An 18,937-nucleotide genomic window follows, 5' to 3' on the forward strand; every position below is an offset into this window, starting at 1 on the left:
ATTCTAATCCTTCTGTTACATACAGTGTAACCCCTTAGCCTCTTCTGCCCTGCCTATCCCTCCTGAAGAGTCTATAACAGTTCAACAGGGCGCTCCAGTCACAGGTCTTATTCCACCAGGTGTTACTTATGCCAGTGATGTCAAATCTCTGGGACTCAGCTAAAGCTTTGAGCTCCTCCTGTTTGTTCCTCACGCTGAGTGCATTAGCGTAGAAATATTTCAGGTATGATACACTGTAGCCAACCCCTCATGAGGCAGATTGAGGGATCCTGTTAGTGCTGGTTTCTTCAAGTTTTGGCACACCATCCTCTTGCTCATCACTGGTGAGCCTGGTTTTGTCCTCTTCCCCCTTCCAAGCTATTTTAAAGCTCTCCCAAGGAGCCCTGCTAGCTCCTGCACTAAAACTCCTTTTCCCCTCTGAGAAAGGTACACCCCATCAGATGTCAGTAGACCAGGTGTTGAATAGATCATCCCATGGTCAAAAAACCCAAATTTTTTCCAATTATACCAACCTCAGAGCCACTCATTGCTTTGATGGATCAATGCCTATTTTTATCAATATTACTCCTTGTTACGAGAAGGATCAAGAAAATTACTACCTGTGCTCCTGATCGCTCTGCCAATCATCCCAGGGCCCTGAAGTCTCTTTTGTTTGCCCTCAGCCTTCCCTTTGTGTTTTTATCCCTGCAAGTTTGAACTGGTCCTTTATAGCATGCCAGATTAACTTGGTCACTAAAACTGGGATTTTCTGAAGCCAGTGTTAGTGCTATTCAGCATATTACAGTACACAAAAGCACAGCAGATAAAGTCACATAGATTTTTCATGCATTTTGGGTCCTGGTTCTGTCTTCTTCCTTACCTGAATCCATACCTACCTGGAATTCTGTTCAGTACACAGATATCCACACTCTCAACAAAACACTACAGTCAAACATAACATTATACTCTCTAAGCTAAGCTTTTTCATAATCCCCTAATACATCATATCAAAATACCAATGCTTGTACATGTAAGTATGAGCATATTGCATATTTGAAGATTTCATTACATGTATGCCAACATGAAAATACACTAATTCATGTGCTAGGAGACATTATGGTAAAGACAATCAAGGGTACAGACACACGGATTCAACTAGCAATTCCCATTCAATGGAGGCATTTTTTATCAGGTTAGAACTGATGTTCTCTGTGCTGAAGAGAATTTCAGTCTACATGGTTAAAGAAACTTAATTTAGGTTTGTTAGGTCCAGGATTTGCTACCAAAGGAAAAATATGAAATTTGTTTGATGCAGCATGGCTCTTTTATCTTTAAAGTGAAGAAAGAAGTCTTGACAGTCATATAAAATATAACATTTATCTTCTGTAATTTATAAAATAACTGTGCATATAATTATTGATCTGAAATATTTAAAATAAAATATTCAAATTATTTTTGTGTAGGAAAAATGGATCCCTATGAACTCAGAATTTTTAAAAAGCATGTTATCTCACTGTAAAAATAGTAAAACATTTAGAAGAGAATACTGAAAGAAACAGCATTGGTGAAAGCTGCGGTTTGTAATTGCAAAGTTAATTATCTTTGCTAAACCATCAGTTGTCACTTAGATAGACCAGATTCTAGCAGGCTCTCAGGGGACTGACTTTATTTCATTCCTAATGGCTTGGGACCCACCATTTTGCTGTCTCTGAACATTTGGTCACTGAATGCACCATTTATGGAGTATTGTTTAATTAAGGGCAAATTAAGAGAACTGTGCATAGAATTTAATTTCATATCCTGTGTAAATTCTTTTAAAGAGGGTACTAACTATAGGCATTATAACTTTTCATTATCCACTGTTTCTACAAGGTATTGACAATTTATTGTTTGCAACAGTTAAGAGTTTTGTTTACTCTTTGGGGAATTCTGCTGGCACTGCAGATTTTTGCCTCATCATTCCATTAACCCCTTATATGCCATTTTTAATATTTTGTGATTAGACATAGATTTTAAAACGTGGTTTTTTTCACATATGTTGAAATACACTTACATAACAAAATAAAACAAGGCTAGAACATAAAATGTATTATATGCATGTGCATATAGTGCACACATGCAACAGGAATTCCTGCAGGACTAGCGTAGACTACAATGTAGGCAGCTAAAATTCACTGACGCTCCATGTGCCAGTGTCTCTGAAAAGAAAGTAAGAATACACAAAAAGCTAGAGTATTCATTGTTGTGCAGAACCTCCTAGTCTCTTCTTGGCAGAGACACTTGCTCAGTTTGGATGTAGCTTCCATGAACTGGTTCTTCAGCTACTGCATGTGACCAGGGGACATTTGCTTTTCCTTCTCCCTCATTCTCATCCAGTCCTTCTGCTTGAGCTTCATGATCTGTTTGGACTGTAATGCAGCACAATGGCTGGAATTCCACCAACGTAAATAAATTCATGTTTACTGAAATCAACGATAAATTATATTGACTAACTATAAAATTATTGCATCTGGAGTGAAGAACCAATTCCATTTTATGATCATAAAAACATATAGCTTGAAAGCAGTTATTACTAGTCTTTGAAAGTAACAATCTGTCTCCAAAGAAAGCAAAAACATGTTTGTAGGATATTTTAACAATGACAGAAATGCACACTCTGGAACAAAGGTATTCCAAACAGTACAAAGCACAGCTTATATATACTCTGCAAATCTATTCCCAATCTATCTAGAGCACAAGCATGGGGCTCAAGTAACTGCCAAACATACATGGTGAATTTTACAGAATGAGTAGAAACAAATAAAAATGAAGGTTCCTATCAGAAAAGAGTTCCTATATGTCCTACTCTCCTGACACCAAATCAGTGGCAATACCTGATTGGTTCAGAAAGATTGTATAAAAATAATCAGAGAGGTTAAGCCAGCAAATGCAATTACAGCTTTGCAGAAAAGAAGACGGTTTTGACCCACAGTAAGCAATCTTTGTTTCAGTTCAAGTTATCTGCTGCTTTTTCTTCAGGTTGTGACTACTTTGGCTGAAGAACTTTGATATTCACCCCATTTCTCTCCTCAATACTTCTGTTACTTCTAAGAGCGGAACAGTAAATTGCAATGATTGCAAAGTGACTGCAGGAAATACCAACCAGGCTTACCAGAAGACAAATATTCCATGTTAAATTGCTATTATTTCCATATTCCAAGAAAAATTACTTAACCACTGGTCTTGGATTTGGATGTGTCAGAAGGAATCTGCTCTCTGTCTTATGTAAATGAACCTGCCCTAATCTTTCACTCACACCCCTAAAGATGTAAGATCCTTGATGTATACCAATACTGGAAGAAATTAGTATAGTATCCTCATAAAAATAATGTTGTTTACACATCTTTACTTCCTAACTTATTTTTTTAATGGTGTCAAATCTGATACTCCAAATCATTAGTATATATTTAAAAGCTCAGAACATAAAGGATTGTTGCTGTTATTTCTCTCCAGATATAGCTGCCTATTTCTGAGGAAACTGGATCTTCAAAACATGTCTTGCTGGAGAAAGAAGCGTTTAATTTTTTTAAGGAAACTCATTTGTCTGCTTGGAAAAAATATACAAACTCTCACTGCAAAAGCAATTATAAGACAAAATAAGCACTAAGAATTAAGGTACTATCTTAATGATGACTGCAGCATCACTGGTGTGACATAATAATACTGTAAGAATTATACAGCATCCAAAACCTGTCAAATGAGATTTAGGAATATAGTTCAGAAGTTATCCCCCATTGAGTTACTGCCCATAATCCCGATACAAATCCTGTAAAGTGTTCGTGTGTGGTAGCCCATATGCTAAGGGTAGAATATCACTTCAAAGCTGTCAGTTTTAATTTCTGTTTTATTCATTTTCCCATAAATCTACAGACATACATTTCAGAGGATATATATCAAGTAGATTGTATCCGCACAAAGAAACAATAAAGCGATTGCTTATTCCGACATGCTTCACCATGAAGGGTTCACACATTGGAAGGAGTAAGTGTAAACGCTATGTTATGAGAAACAGGTGGGAAGATTTTGAAAACCTGGAGGACCAGAGATGAGGGATGAGGGCATGAAGCATGGATTCAAGAGGAAAATATAGATTTTTGTGTGCATGCAGAGGGAGAACAAAGGGGAGATCCTGTATTTGAATAACAGGTCTACCCCGATTCCTTAAAGGAAAACTGTGATGAGTTACTTTAGCCCTTTGGCTGAAAAAGTAGCTATGAGCTCACTATCTGGAAAGATAATCCCTAGATATCTTGGTAAAATTCTGTCTGTAATTGACTATGATTTGTTGAAAGAGGAATGATGTAGGAAAAGGTAAATGAAGAACTGGCCCAAACCTTGTCTTACAGCTCAAAGCAATCCAGTAAACACAAAAATTTGCAGGAACTCACTGCCAGTTGTATTCTTTTCTAGTAGGATATTTTGCAGAGGTAGATCCTTTGCTGTGGCAAGGCTGTGAGAACCTGAAACAATCCATTTAACACAAAATCAGTTCTCTTTCTATTACACTGCAGTTTGCACTCTAAACATAACCCTAAGGCTTACATCTAAGGGGCATGACTATGAAGGCTCTCTGAACCCCGCATCTCCATATGTTCTTGAAAAAAAAGCATGACAAGAAAGTTGGGTCAGTGGCTGATCCCATATAGACCATCTTTATCATACCTTTCTCATCTTTTATTCCCATGCCAAAGGCAAGGAAACTCAGACATAACCTCACTAGGTATGTCTACACTGCCAAATTAAATAGGATGATTGAATGAGAACTGGAATCCTGGTTGTTCTTATTGATTAACTTCTTTCTCACCTTTGACCTAGCTACAAGTATCATCCTGGTCATAATTCATTCTCAGTATAGATTCCAAAAGGGATATGATGACACTACCAGGTATGCTTCTCTCTACCCTACATTATAAGCCACTTTTCCAAATGTACTTTTTTCAGCAAATCCACCATATCCAAAAAAAAACAAAACCACCAAAAATTCATATATAAGGCCTGATAACAGTGTAGTATACTATACTAAAATTACAGAACCAGCCCCTACTCTGATATGATCTTTTCTATTTAAACTAACTCATTAACACAAAAACTGAAGAAAATAATTTTTTCCAATAACACCACTGTGTCTCTATTGAGCATTTCTGATACAAATCACTGAAATAGTTTACTTGTAGAATCAAATCAATTTCTAGATATCTGTCAATATAACAGAGATGATAAGATCACGTCTAGTGTAAGATTGGTATTAAAATTTGCTGGCATCATGGATCAAATTAATGAAAATATTTATATTTAAGTTCATACCATATGAACATTGCAGTCTGTATAATATCACTGTAAAATAAATTAATGTATTGAAGACAATTAAAATGCAATGAAAATGTGTCTCAATAATTTTCTAAAAATAAGTGAGGTTAAATCTCAAATCTTTAATCCAGTGGTTTAGCTCTAGACCTGTAGAAACAGTGTTGAAGATCGAAGCACTGGCTCTCCATAAGACACCACCTGGACTCTACAGCTAAGATTCAAACACTGGACATAGCACAATCATGTGAGAGTTAATCACACAAATGGCTGCTGTCATTTTCTTTCTCCATGTATTGAGTTTGACTGCTTGCATACAGCACTGCCCTCTCGCTGTCTCTGCGTGTACTGAGACAGACAGACACAATGAATGAGAGCAGTTGCAATTAACACAATTTTCTTTCAAGAAAATAAATGTTTTCTGTTTTCACTCATGCAAACTAATTTCTCTAAAATTATCATTTTCAAATAATCTGTACACACCAGATTCTTCCATCTAAAAGACCACCAGGAAGACTTGTTGGCAATTTACCTCAGCCATAGAGAATTGGATTCTTAACACCAGAAATTATCTGCCACAAAAATTTGGATGATTAATCCAAATGATAATTAATCCAAATGATTCAAATGTCTCATCACTTTAAAAATATTTAAATAGATATAACCATTGTGAGCAAGAGTATACTTACAAAACAACAATAAGGGTACTTAACAAAAATAATGGAGATCTTTCTCACAGGTTCTACCACTCATCTTCTCCAAGATACAGGTTAGAATGACAAACTTGTGAGATGAGAGAAAACTCTGCATTCTCACAACCTCCAGGAAAAAGATGAGTTATGCTCTAGGCCTAGGATGTACCACTGAGAATCCCAAGTAAAAGAGGTGACCTTCTGCTTCTTAGATATCTCATCTATTTCTCCAAAGATTCAGGCCTTGAAATTTCACTCTTATATTAATACTTCTTGCTTACAAACTGAGCAGGTTTTCCATTCAGCACAAATGCTTCTACAGATCCCTGTCTAGATCCTGGTCTCCTCCTTAAACAGAGGAACATACTTGTATCTGTGTAGAAAGGTATCTCAGTTTAGCCATGATTATAAGAACCATTCTGAGACAAATCTCTCAATGGTATCTCAACCTAAAGCTCATTAAATAATTTTTAAAAATATATATAATTTCTAATGTGATTTTTATATTGTTAGTGTCTTTTTTACTGCAGAAACAGATACAGTAGAGCATTCTTTGAAACAAGTAGAGGTATGGAAGAATTTTAATCCAACTAAAACAACAGTTTACCTGACTGTGTTCTCAGCCACAAACCATGGAAATGCTTCCCTGCAGGTTGGCAGGTGCGATTTGGAGATAATTGCAGCAAAGGGAGGGGGCCATCACTGACTTGCAATTCTCCTGGAGAGACTGTAGGTCTTTTTTCCTTCTGTGTAACCTTGTATGATAATTAGTCCAATTCCACCTGTCTGCTAAAGTAGCTCTTACAGTTGGGTGTCTGTGGTTAATTGATACTGTTCTGGATTAGTGCGTGTTCTGTGCTAGTCACAAGAAATGGGCAGAAATAATTTTTAAAGTTGAAAACTAAAGCTGAATTCACTGCAATGTCAGTATTTTGCTTCAAAGATTTGTTAAATGGTCAATCTGATTGCTATCCTTTTCAAAGAGTTCAGATGTGTTGCAAGTTTTAAATTGAAAACCACTTCTCATGAAGAAATACCACTTTACATACAGCAAAATTTAACACAAAACTGAAAAATGGAGCAAAAAACAATTTCCAGTAATCTCTTGGCTGTGATAAATAAAGATATGATAAAATAGTCAGGGTGACCTTGGCAGTTAAGTGCAAAAACTTGTTCTTAGCAAGTTCATGGATTTGGAAGTAAAGATCTATCATCAATAGCCTTAAATATGTCCACAGATTGAGAACGAAGTTGAATCTTAGATACAGCTCCTGTAACTAACCATCTGGATATTAGTTTTGCAAGGAACTTTAGCAGGTGCCTATATTTATATTTCAAGTGTTCATGGACAAAAGGTTAAGAATGTTCATAGAAACCTTGGCTGAACTGCTGGCTACATATCAGACAATAAATCTATTTATAGACATGTACATATATAGGCCATATGACACCAACAATCCATATTGTATATGCTAACTCAGCTGAAGGCTTCTCAGCAGTGTAGGCAGAATCAGTTTTATGGAAGCAGCAATATGGGTCACAGCAGATGGGAGAAAGAGGCTAAAAAGATTCAGTGGAGGCTTCAGCGGACAGAACAGATGGGTTGTGGGGGGAGAGAATGGGGTTTCTGGAGTAGGACTGGAGCTAGAAAAGCAGAGGTCAGTGAAGGTCCATGATATTCTGGGTAGAAAGTGATTGAGAAGACTAAAAAGGCTGGAGGAGCTAAGTGAGGATTCAGTGGCGTTGTGTTATCAGGGTAGTGACAGCTCTTCTCCTCTCCTTCTGCGCTTCTGAGAGCTTGACTCATTTCACGGGTAATCTTCCTCTTCCTCACTTCCCTGAAGCACAGGACTTTTGCTGTCCACCCTTTGCTTGTCACCCATGGACCCACCTTCATCTACTACCCTTTCCCCAATAAGAGGGCCTGCAGCATCCTGTTCTCCCACAGAGGTAAGACCTATTCTTAGTGGGATAAGCAGCAGTAGAACATTGAAAGGGGTGGATTTCTCCTACACCTTCCTGAAGGAAAGGCAGACAGAAAAGTGACCGTCCTTTCCCTAAGAATCTACACATCCCTAGGTTACATCCTGTTTGCTCACTGAGTGTTAGCAACAGCAGGAGAGGAAGATGGCTGTATAAAGCAGGAAACAAAGACCTGCTGTTCAGCCTGGAAAGCCAGGCCCCATCTTTGGCAAAAATGAAGCTTACAGCCTGCTGCCATAAGCTGCTGCCTACCTTGTCTTTTGGCTTAATACAACTCCGTATGTGACTGAGTGTTGTGTGTATATACATATGTGTGTATGTATACAGTCTAATCCAAGAAATAATGATAAAAACACAATAATGAGCTTCCAAGTATTATCAAGCCTATTAAGCTACAAATAGTTCATTGAGGACCAATTTCTAAGTGCTAAATAGTACAGCTAGATTTTGCTTTTATGCAAAAATCAATGCAAACACATGAATCATTGAAAAGCATACTGCAGCCTTCCAAAGTCAGTTTCTAATTAGCAATCCATTGATCCAAATAGCTAGTACTACAAATAACACAGAAAAAAAAAGTGTTCTACCAAGTGTATGGAAAAAAGAGTCAATTTTTCTGCCCTTTACAATTAATTTCAATTCTTTCCAGAATTGAGGAAAGTGCCAACGTTTTGCGTCCTTATTTCCTACATTCAGCAATGCTCCTTCTTTCATTCTGTCCCATTAGTTAGAAAACTTATTCTGATTGTGCATGAGAACTAAAAAAATACAGAAAATAAATGAGAGAAATCTTTGTAGTAATGTTTTTATTACTGCAAGATTTCTCACCTCTTGGAACAGGGGAATTTACCTAGCCTTATTATCCCACTAAAATAATGTACATGTGTCCTGGTGTTTTGAAAGTTATTTAGAATGGTTGAAAAACTGTCATCAGACTGGAATAAAAACTAACTTAGACTTAAAAAGGTTTTATTTATTTGGGCTCAGAATAAAACATGTTAATATATGTAAATTCTTCATATATACTGTTATGTTTAGCTTCGTCCTATAGGAAGCCAGGATTCATGCAGCTAAAAGTCATAGGTATGACATTCAGAAGTAAAGGAAAACACAGATTTCACCGTGGATATTATTTCGGTATGAGCAAGGAAATCCTAAGAACTTCTATAGTTGAGATCCCCTTTTCAGATTTTCCACCTTTTCTGTGAAAACAAGAGTATATTCTAACACTGAACTGAGTCTTACAAAAGGGCTGAAGAAGGTCAATATAAATTTAAATATTGCATAATAGCAGCTCTATGTCTTGCACATTTTCTGATTAAAGAATGAGTGGTCCGGTTTTGGTTAAAGTTGAGATCTGCTGCAAAAGAACCATTATTTATTCTGTCTTCAGAGATCTATGGGGTCACCATCAGCCTTCATTTGGTAGTATGTATTTGCTATTTTCCAACCCCCATGGCCTTTATTCATCTTCAATTTTCAAATAATATAAAGGCTTAAATCTAATTGCTACATCTCATGGTAAATTGAATTATTTTAAAAATGTGTTAAAAATGTGGGTTGCATTCTGCAAAGAGAAACAGCCTTCAGTATTCACAGGAAAGCATATAATGGTGCTATCTGAATAACAGAAGTTATTCCAAAACTCAGTGAAACGCACCATTTAAATGAAAGTTTGGGATATGCTTTTAATTCATGAGTTCAATATGTGCAGAAAAAAGCCTGGGATTTCCATCTTTATCAGTATCTGCACATTCAGCTATTTGTTTAAAAAGAAACAACTCATTTGAGAATCTTGGTGGGGTATTTCCATCGAAGTACTGAGCTTATTAAAACCAAAATCTTTGTCCTTAAACAACTTTTTTACCACCTCTAAATTACAGGCTGCTCAAGGAATTTAGAAAATTATTTTAAAAACAATATTTGCTGAAAATTTTAAATGTTAAATATATCTTTTTTTTTTGTCATGGCTCCATGTGTCTGATCACAAATGAATTCCAAATCTTTGCTGACAGAATGTTGAATAGAAGTGATTGTAACTCTAAGGAGACTGATGAAACAGTTAACTAACAAGAATGCATAGCTAAAATTATGAATCAGCCCTAAAGCTTAACTGAAAACACTAAAACTAATCTTATCCCTGAATCTTTATTAACACTGTTTATCTAGTGTATATATATAGTGCAGTTCTATCCTGAACCTAGGGATAATTGCATAGATTGAAAATGGAGGCAAAGTGCGGTAGAAGAACGCACAACACGACAAAAGGAATCTTAGTTTTCTGTCAATACTACTTGCTGTAAATAAAGTCAGATTGATCAAAAGCCATTTCTTTGTTCCTGTGTTGCATCTTGTAACACAGTTCTTAGACACTGAACATACAAAATAGGGTCCACAAAGCATATTTATGAATTGAAATTTGACGAAACCCACAGAAATCCTCAGAAAACCATGATTTTTTTATTAAATTCCAAGACATTTAACACAATTTCTGTACATCCTGGCATCCTTCTTTTGCTTTGTGTAACTTTTCCGATGATGAAATGAACAACTGTATGAAAGCAGTTTTTATTTTCTCTTGGCAAACATCATGAATTTAAGCATTTTTTAACACACATTTATTAAATTATTATTATTATTTCTCTGAAAAACTCTTGTTTACTTGGTAGGCAATAAAGGAAAAAGAGATGTGTCCCTCCATTTTGACTTGAACTTGTACATCCTTGAAAACAGAAAAATGAGGTGCAATGACAAGAAGAGTGGTGTCATCAGCTTAAGAACAGGTAGGACACTAAAGTGGTAATTAGTACATAGTCATGCAAATGTTCCAGCAGTCTGATATCAGCAGTGATGAAAACACAGCCTACTTCTCTATTTAGAGATCATTAGAAAAATCATCAGCCCTACTAATGCATAGAATTCTCTGTATAGTTGTCACACTTCTTCCTGTATTTACCTTTCACTCAATGACATTAGAGAGAAATTTTCTGTGTATTCTTGGTTTCTATAAAATCTATCAAGACAATACACTTCAGTTTTCAGTTCACTTCCTTTAGTTATTTTGATATAACATGGTCTAACCTTTGAATGTGCCCACAGGACTCATGTATGCTTTCTACTACACAGGAAAGCAAAGCAGAAACTGTTTAAGAAGCAGCCTGCCAATCTAATGAGATATTTCAAATCAGAATTCTTCCAAATCAAACAATGGTTTGACATTTGTGTTGAAACACATAATTTGTGTTTGGCTTCCTCAACTGTGAACAACTGAGGCACAAATGCAATTAACCCTGAAAATCTACCCATTGAGTAGCATTCCTTTTAATAATAATTCCTATTAATTTAAATTCTTTATAATAATAATAATATTAGCAGTGTTATTCCTCTAGCACTCAGCAGTGTCTTTTGATAGTAGGATTGCAGTGGTCAGTTTTCAAAACTCAGGATTTGACAAAAATTGCCAAGCAATTATCTACAATGAAGTGATGAAAGCAACAGGAATCAAAATTTTAATCCCCGAAAATGTGGAGAAAACCATTTCAAATCTCAAAACAAATGGTTGTTCCTTGCTTTAAATACATGTAGAAGTGTGAGAGTCTCAAGCACTAAACAAATTGTCAGTATAATCATGTTCAACAGTGAAAATACTTGATTACTTATAGAACATTGTGCCTTTAAGTGTTATGCATGTGTCTTCTCTTCCAAGTTCCCCCAAAATATTTAGAAGTGGTAGCTGGAACTCAGTAGTAGTTGACCCATGTGAAGTCAAATGAACTTGTTGTGTGTCTTGGATGTTATTTTAGCAGTAATCCAGAAAAACAATCTATAGTTTCTTCATCTGCATCTAAAACCTATGTCTCCTGATTGTCAGGCAATGCTTCTAGTCTTAAGGCTACTGTACAAAATGTGAGTAACTAATATTGCCATTTTTTGGAAAGACACAGAGCAATAGTGAAATCACAGAGGACATCATGGACATTTAAGGCCACAAGAGAGTACTACAAACCCTGAACTTACACAGTGACAGACCTCAGTAGAGCAGGGAGAGGTTTCTCCCAGTATGATGTTGTTTCAGGCACACTTGCTCCCTGAACATTCCTTCCACGTTGGCTTAGCTGACTGCACTTTGTTGTGCAGGGTATTGTAATGCCACATCTGGGGCAACTAAAACTCTGTTTGCCGTAAAAAATTATGTTGAATTCTGCTCCTGGACACCTCAACTTTATTTCATTTTCTAAATTTCTTTTGGGTTGGGCTTTGGTATTTATGAATGTCCTAAAGTTCCACTGAATACAGGTTATTTGATGCTTACATATATGTCTGTCTCCCCACTGAACATAAGCAATAAACAGTATTAATCCAACTGGAGAATATGTCTCCCAGGAAAAAGGATTTTTTTTTCTTGTTTAGAAAATAAAAAATAAATAAATAAATTCTCTTAATAAATAATGCAAGGCCAAATAAATGCTCATGTGCCTGATGCAAAACACATTAATTTTCTGTTGAACATATTACAGGAAAACAAAGAAAACAACTTCAGGTGTGAAAGGGAAAAAAAAATAAAACTAAACAAAGTTTTCTTTAGAGACATTTAAACATTAAGATCAAAGAAAGTGCCTGGTACTCTTACTAAATTACAGGCAGCCAAGACTGTTTCGCAAGTACAATATTCGCAATGGAATTTCCTCTATTTTTTTGCTCTGATTCAATGCTCTAAGAAGCTCATTATTTCAAGTCCTAGCTAGCTGCAGAGAAGTTATCTGAGAGTTAGGCTGACATTGATAATACATTAAAAAGCTTAGAAGCACATTGCTACAGCACCTACTTACAGTAAGATATTTGTAACATGAAACAAATAAAACTATTAAAGTATTCCTGCCTTTGACATCTTTAGCCATCCAAAACTGCGAGGAAAAGGAAAACAGAAAATCTTGTCATGAAAATAATATTTTAAAATGTCTCTTGAAGAAGAGGCTTTGCATTATACCTTTCCCTTTGCTGCTGCAGTCATGAAGGATTAGAAGCAGTCAGTCCAGAAGTGGGGAAATGCAAGTTATAGAATATGATTTATTTCCCAGATCTAAGGAAACATTGCAGCAATTGTAGGGAAAGTTAATATTCCTTCTCCAGCTCGGGTAATGAATGAAGAAATGGTTCTGTTCTTTAATAAAAATGTTAGCTAAAAGTCCCCAAATGTCAAAGGGTTTTTAATGATTGCACGCTCTGCACAGTACAATCTTTCTTAAATTTGTATTGCTGATGTATCCAGACAAACTACTTCTGTGCTTCTGATAAGTATATACATCTTCTAACATATACTTTTGAGATTTTGATTGAGTAGCGATATTCAACAAGATGTTGCAAGTACACAGAAAAGAAGAAAGATCCAAGAATGTTCCATAATTCATTTCAATGCATAAGTTTTTCAAAATGTTTAAATATCATCGTATAAAGATTTGCACAAGCCTCCTCCCACAAAATACTAACATTTGATCAGTGAAAACAGGTGCAGTGGCAACATTTTCTTTTGGTTTTGTAAAATTTCAGTGGACAAACCCCCTAGGACTGTTTAACAAGCATTTCCTAGTCTCATTTCTTTTATACTTTGATTAGGCAATTTTTGATATACTTTACATGAGCCCATCAAGACATTAATTCTTTGTTTTCATAGTAAATAAAAATTAAAAGAGGACAAGAACCTATACAGTTGCTGTACTTTCATGTCTGCAGCGTTCTTGGCCTTACATGGGTATAGATTCAGCTACCATTCTGAAGATTTTCTTTACAGCCATAAGGGCCAGATGCATTTAACTGAAGTTACTTTTTCGTTAGGAGTTAATAACAGAGTAGCAGTTGTTCTCAGTCCTCAGATGTGCTAATAAAATTTGTGTCACTAGTCACATCTAAACTGTAGTCTGGATAGGTAGTCAGAATTTCAAGAAGGCCAGGACTGCCTGTAGTAGTGTGTTGCAAGGCACAAGTCTCCTGGATCTTACGTACAGCCAGTGTGATGCAGCAAAGAAAAGGTAAATGTAAGCGGTCAGGGGACGTGTGCTAAGGTCAAGGGAAGTGACTATATATTGGTAGGATCTTATGTGGAATACCAAAAATATGAAATATATAAAATTATGCTCTCTAAGACAAAGTAGAGGAAACTCATACTACGAAAGATATAGCTAACAGCTATGCAATAAGCAAAAAATATGGGAGAATGCTAGTAAGGGTTTCTTTGCTTATCCTAATGGAACAAAAGCTGAGATAGGGTATATGCTACCATCAGTAAATACAGTAGTGATAAACACTAAGAATGAATGTTAACATTGAGATTGTCAGAAGAATAAACTGGTATGATCAAGAGTAAAATTCTTTGGGTAATTAAAAGGCATTTCACGGGGTTACAGCAAGGAGCACCTGGAACCATCCTTTAAGTAAAGCACTGATGGTAAAAATATATTTGATAGATCTTGATCCTTTTATTAAGCCATTATATTATGTGTTCCCTCTGACAGCAGGAGAGTGGTCCTAATGCTCAACCTTTCTTCCTTTCTGCCACTACCTTTCCTTCTTAATTTCCTTCAGCTGAAATATATACCAAAAGCCCAAAATACAGTTGCACGGCTGTGTTTGCCACTGCCATTGCCTCTTCAGCAGTGTCTTGTATATAAAGAAAAACAGAAATAATGCAGACAGTTATTACAACACAAAAGTTAAAATAAATGCATTGTTGTTCTGCTATTAACAAGCCTGAGAAAACACTACAGCAAATGACTGTCAAGAGGTATATGACCTTTACATAGCTGTATTTCTTAAAGGTGATATTGAGATTAGATAGATAGATAGATAGATAGATAGATCGATAGATAGATAGATAGATAGATGATAGATAGATATGCACACAAGATTTCAGTAAGCATCAGCTAGTACATCTATTTAGACATTCAAATGTATTTTATCTGACAATGTTGATTTCTCACATTTATTTCTACTCACTGGGCATAGAACTGACTGTGTTATGCCAATGTTTGCCATGTTAACTACTTCTAAAGGTTACCAACTACGTAATCATATATGACTTGAAAAAGTAGTTGAATTTCACTCTCTAACAAACTGAGTTGTGAGTCATTGGTACTTCTTTCTGCTGCAAGATGTAAGTAAACCACCCCCCACCCTACCCCTAATATACATGTTGGAGAAATAAAAAAAGTCAAGTAGAAATGCCATTCTCATTCATTTGTATATGAAAGAGCTGTGAAGATGTTACTCCCTTTTGGTTGCAAGACAGTGCTCGTATGCCTTCCTGCAAAAACTTCACAGAAACATCCTGACCTCTTCAGATGCTTTTTGTTCAAATATTTTCAGTTGAAAAATAAAAGCCAAAGGCTTGTGATGCATCTCCTAATTAAGACAAACAGCATTCATTTCCATTTTTAAATGCTATGTATTATTTTGCCTCCATCTTTCTTCTTTTTCGCTTTTCACTGTATCTCAACCATCAAATATAAGACTTCTGATTCTCCTGCAAACAAAGGCCTGCACAGCTGTTACTTTGCAACAAGCACATTGTGGGCCCCATCCAAAGCTCATTGAAGTCGCAGTCTTTCAATTGACTTCAAAAGGCTTTGGATAGAGTCCTTTTTTAAGCTATATCTTAATCTGTGATGCATTTTTAAAGCTGGAAAATCTTAAATGCACTGATGTTTCTGCAGTTTATTATAACAGAAGATACAAGAAACATGTGCAAACAAAAAAAATGAGCTAAGTTAACTCTGCACAAAATGTTAATATGAAATGTACTCTTATGATGCTGCTGCCAACTACTTTTAATATCCTAATAATGTATTGTTACTCTGTGACAATACAGAATAATTTTAAATCCCCATTCATAAGGACTCCAATTATAATCTAATTCAGCTCAGATTAACTATGCTTTGATGGCAATTTCCTTATACAAAAAAAAATTAGTCTAAGATAATGCGCTGCAAATATAGTTTCAATGCTAATAAGAGGCAGTTTAACAGCATAGAGAAGTTCATTCTGACTACCTTTTCATTGCAGTGATAAACAGTACATAAAGCACTTCAATTACATATTTAATATAAAAAATGAAGTTGTAACATACAATTTAGGTAAACTACTGTTAGCTTCACTTTAGGTTTCCAAATTCTTCAGTAAGCAAAATTGCAATTTTGCTACTTCTACACAACTGTGACAGAGTTGAGATCAGTGTTAGCAATGTCACTACAGATGCATCTGTTTCATACAATAATTTCATTGCTATGAAAAACTACAGCAGCTGTAAGTGGGACATTTCAGTTCATTACTGCTTCAGCCAAGCTTTGCACTGAAAATTATTCAGTAAACTTTCATGACAGCTTTTGATTTTTCCTATATCTTACAACATTCTTTTACTGCCATGAGTTGCTTTCTTGCAATAAATGTAAAATTATATGGAGCTACATTCCTTATGCCAGCTGAAGATTCGATCCAAAAGCTCATTCTGACATCAAGGCCCTGGCACAAGGGCAAAACATAAATCTAAAGGAAAAATCAGAATAAAGATATCTGCTGAAGGTTTTAATCTCAGTGAAATACTGAGTAATTCCTTTCACTAGAGCACAAGGATTACAATGCCTATAATCTTTACTATTAACTTCTAATTAACATAATTTTCATTCATCTAAAACCCAGTAATTATACTCCAACCTTCCTCTGTGTTTTTTTTAACTACTATTCAAGAGGAAACTTATAAATGTGTGAAATTTTTTGACTGATACATAGCAGAGACAACCAGAATTTCACTTCAAAAAAATTCTGTTACTTTATTTTGTATTCCAGAGCAAACAAGAAAGGGGTAAAAGGGAATTCTTCTGAAACTCTTTTATGCAAACAAGAGTGACCAGAGAGCAGCCTAGTTGAGACTGACAGCTTTGATTAAAGGGACCTGCATGGAATTTTGTAATGTTTTATGTCAAGCAGACTAGTGCACTCGTCCCCACGTAGTGCAGATAACTAATTACAGGCACAAAATCTCTTCTCAGAAGATGTTCTGTTCATTTTCAGAAACAAATATTACTTAAACCAGATTAATTCTATAATGGTTGTAAAACAGGTCTGAAAATTACCCACAGAAGACCTAGAACTGAATTCCCATTTAGGAGCAGAGACATAGAACAGGATTTTCAAGTTGTGTCTTCTCTGAAAAGCATCTTAACCACTCAAATTAAGATGAATGTGTTCTTTCTGACACCACAAATTCTGTCACTGACAGATATTTTAAACATATCTAAATATAATACTTTTTGCTTTTGATGACCCTAACCAATCCAAACACGAACAGAACTTTTTAGCGTAAAAGACTCTCAGTTGTGACTCACCGTGAGCTTATGATACGGTCATCTTTTTTTAGTAATAGCTAAAACTAATCCCTTAATCTGTACAAATCACTCTACTGAAATTATGACATTTTGAATAAACATTGGGTTTGATTAATCTTTTTGAATTGTTGGTTATCCCTCTTACTTTTTGAACACTTTCTTTTCTTAATGATTTTACTGAAATGAAATGTTGCAATTTTCTCCAAATTTTAATTGAATCAGTGACTTTCATTGTGGGGTTTTTTCCCCAGTGGTATATATCTAATCCATTTTGAGAGGAAAATGGAGATGCTAACGAACCAGATTTTTAAGGAAAAAAAATATTTATTGATGCTGTAAACTATGGAGTACGTCCCTTTGGTTACTGTCATTTTCAAAGAACTTTTAGTATCGGAAATGAGATTCTTCAAACTAATTACCCACTGACGACAAAAGAGAGAACAAAAGCCTCTTGGGCTTTGGTTACTACACCCCAGGTCCTGGAAGGCAGAGGGTTATACCGCTGACCAGCAGATGGAGACACAGTACTCTTCTTGGGTGTTAAGTTCCATATTAATGGAGTCATATTTCCTAGGCTCTCACTTGCTCATGGTTTTGAGTGTAAGCTTCATAAATTCAAATACTTGGGGGTTTGGTTTTTTTGATTGGCTGAACACTACTAAATAGCTTTATCTGTAAATCCCAAATGAATATTTGGAACTGCATTCAGTGTGAGAAAACCCACATGTTCCAGTTCAAAATTCCACTTCTCTCAATATTCCTTAACCATAAAATATTTTCCCACAAATATTCCCATCCATAAATTCAATAACTTTCATTTTAATTGAAAATATGAGTTTAAAAATTGATTAATTTAAAGAATTTTTTTAAATGAATAGTGAAAGAATAGATTTTCCATGAGTTACAACCACAAAGAATCTTGAAATGATTCATCAACAAGCTCTGAACCCTGTACCTCCTCCTGCTCAACAGAGTTGTGTCAAACAGCACCATCATCTCTCTGATTTTTCCCTTGACTCCAGAGAAACGCACAGGCTGGTCACTCTCTCAGAAGAGAAATACCAAGTACAGACTGGCATATTTATTCTAAAGAAAAATTGGAAGTGGTGCATCAATTATTCTAGCCACTTGTGTGTCTAATATCTAGAACACCAGAATATTTTGCCCCTTTTGTTAAGAGTTGCAATATGAAAATTCTGAGTTTACCTATATGCAAAATTCTGGAGAATAGCAAGAATGTTTTCTCAAGCATGATATTGAGCCAGAGTAAATAACCAAGACTGAAGAGAAAAAAAAGCACAGTTTGCTGTTATGCAATGAATCTACCAATGACTGCTCCTTTTAGGGTTGGAACAAAATGGCTTAGCCAGGAGAAGGTTTGACAGAAGTCAGGAAACAGCTAAAAACCTGCAGGATCAATAACAAGAAGGGCTTTTCAGAGTAATCAGATTGAAATTCCAGATTTCTGTATTTACAGAGGCTTGATTCAGCTTTAGAGTACAAGAACTCAAACCATCCATCACTAAATAGATCATACTGGTAGGAACTACCAAGGGTGAGAGAGTA

The 18,937-nt window shown here is 35.6% G+C and overlaps 1 long non-coding RNA gene across 2 annotated transcripts; it reads left to right on the plus strand.

Moving 5' to 3' along the window:
- The first annotated feature begins 64 nt into the window (after positions 1-64).
- On the plus strand, positions 65-16,964 carry LOC116792220. Of its 2 annotated transcripts, none has more exons than XR_004359031.1 (4): positions 65-223; positions 3,889-3,999; positions 10,667-10,780; positions 16,833-16,964. It is a non-coding gene; the product is annotated as an uncharacterized LOC116792220 (long non-coding RNA). The 2 variants fall into 2 exon arrangements; XR_004359029.1 differs by lacking the exon at positions 16,833-16,964 and adding an exon at positions 11,936-12,212.
- The last annotated feature ends 1,973 nt before the right edge of the window (positions 16,965-18,937 follow it).

Source organism: Chiroxiphia lanceolata, chromosome 1 (assembly GCF_009829145.1).
Source record: "Chiroxiphia lanceolata isolate bChiLan1 chromosome 1, bChiLan1.pri, whole genome shotgun sequence".
In the NCBI taxonomy this organism is placed as follows: domain Eukaryota; kingdom Metazoa; phylum Chordata; class Aves; order Passeriformes; family Pipridae; genus Chiroxiphia; species Chiroxiphia lanceolata.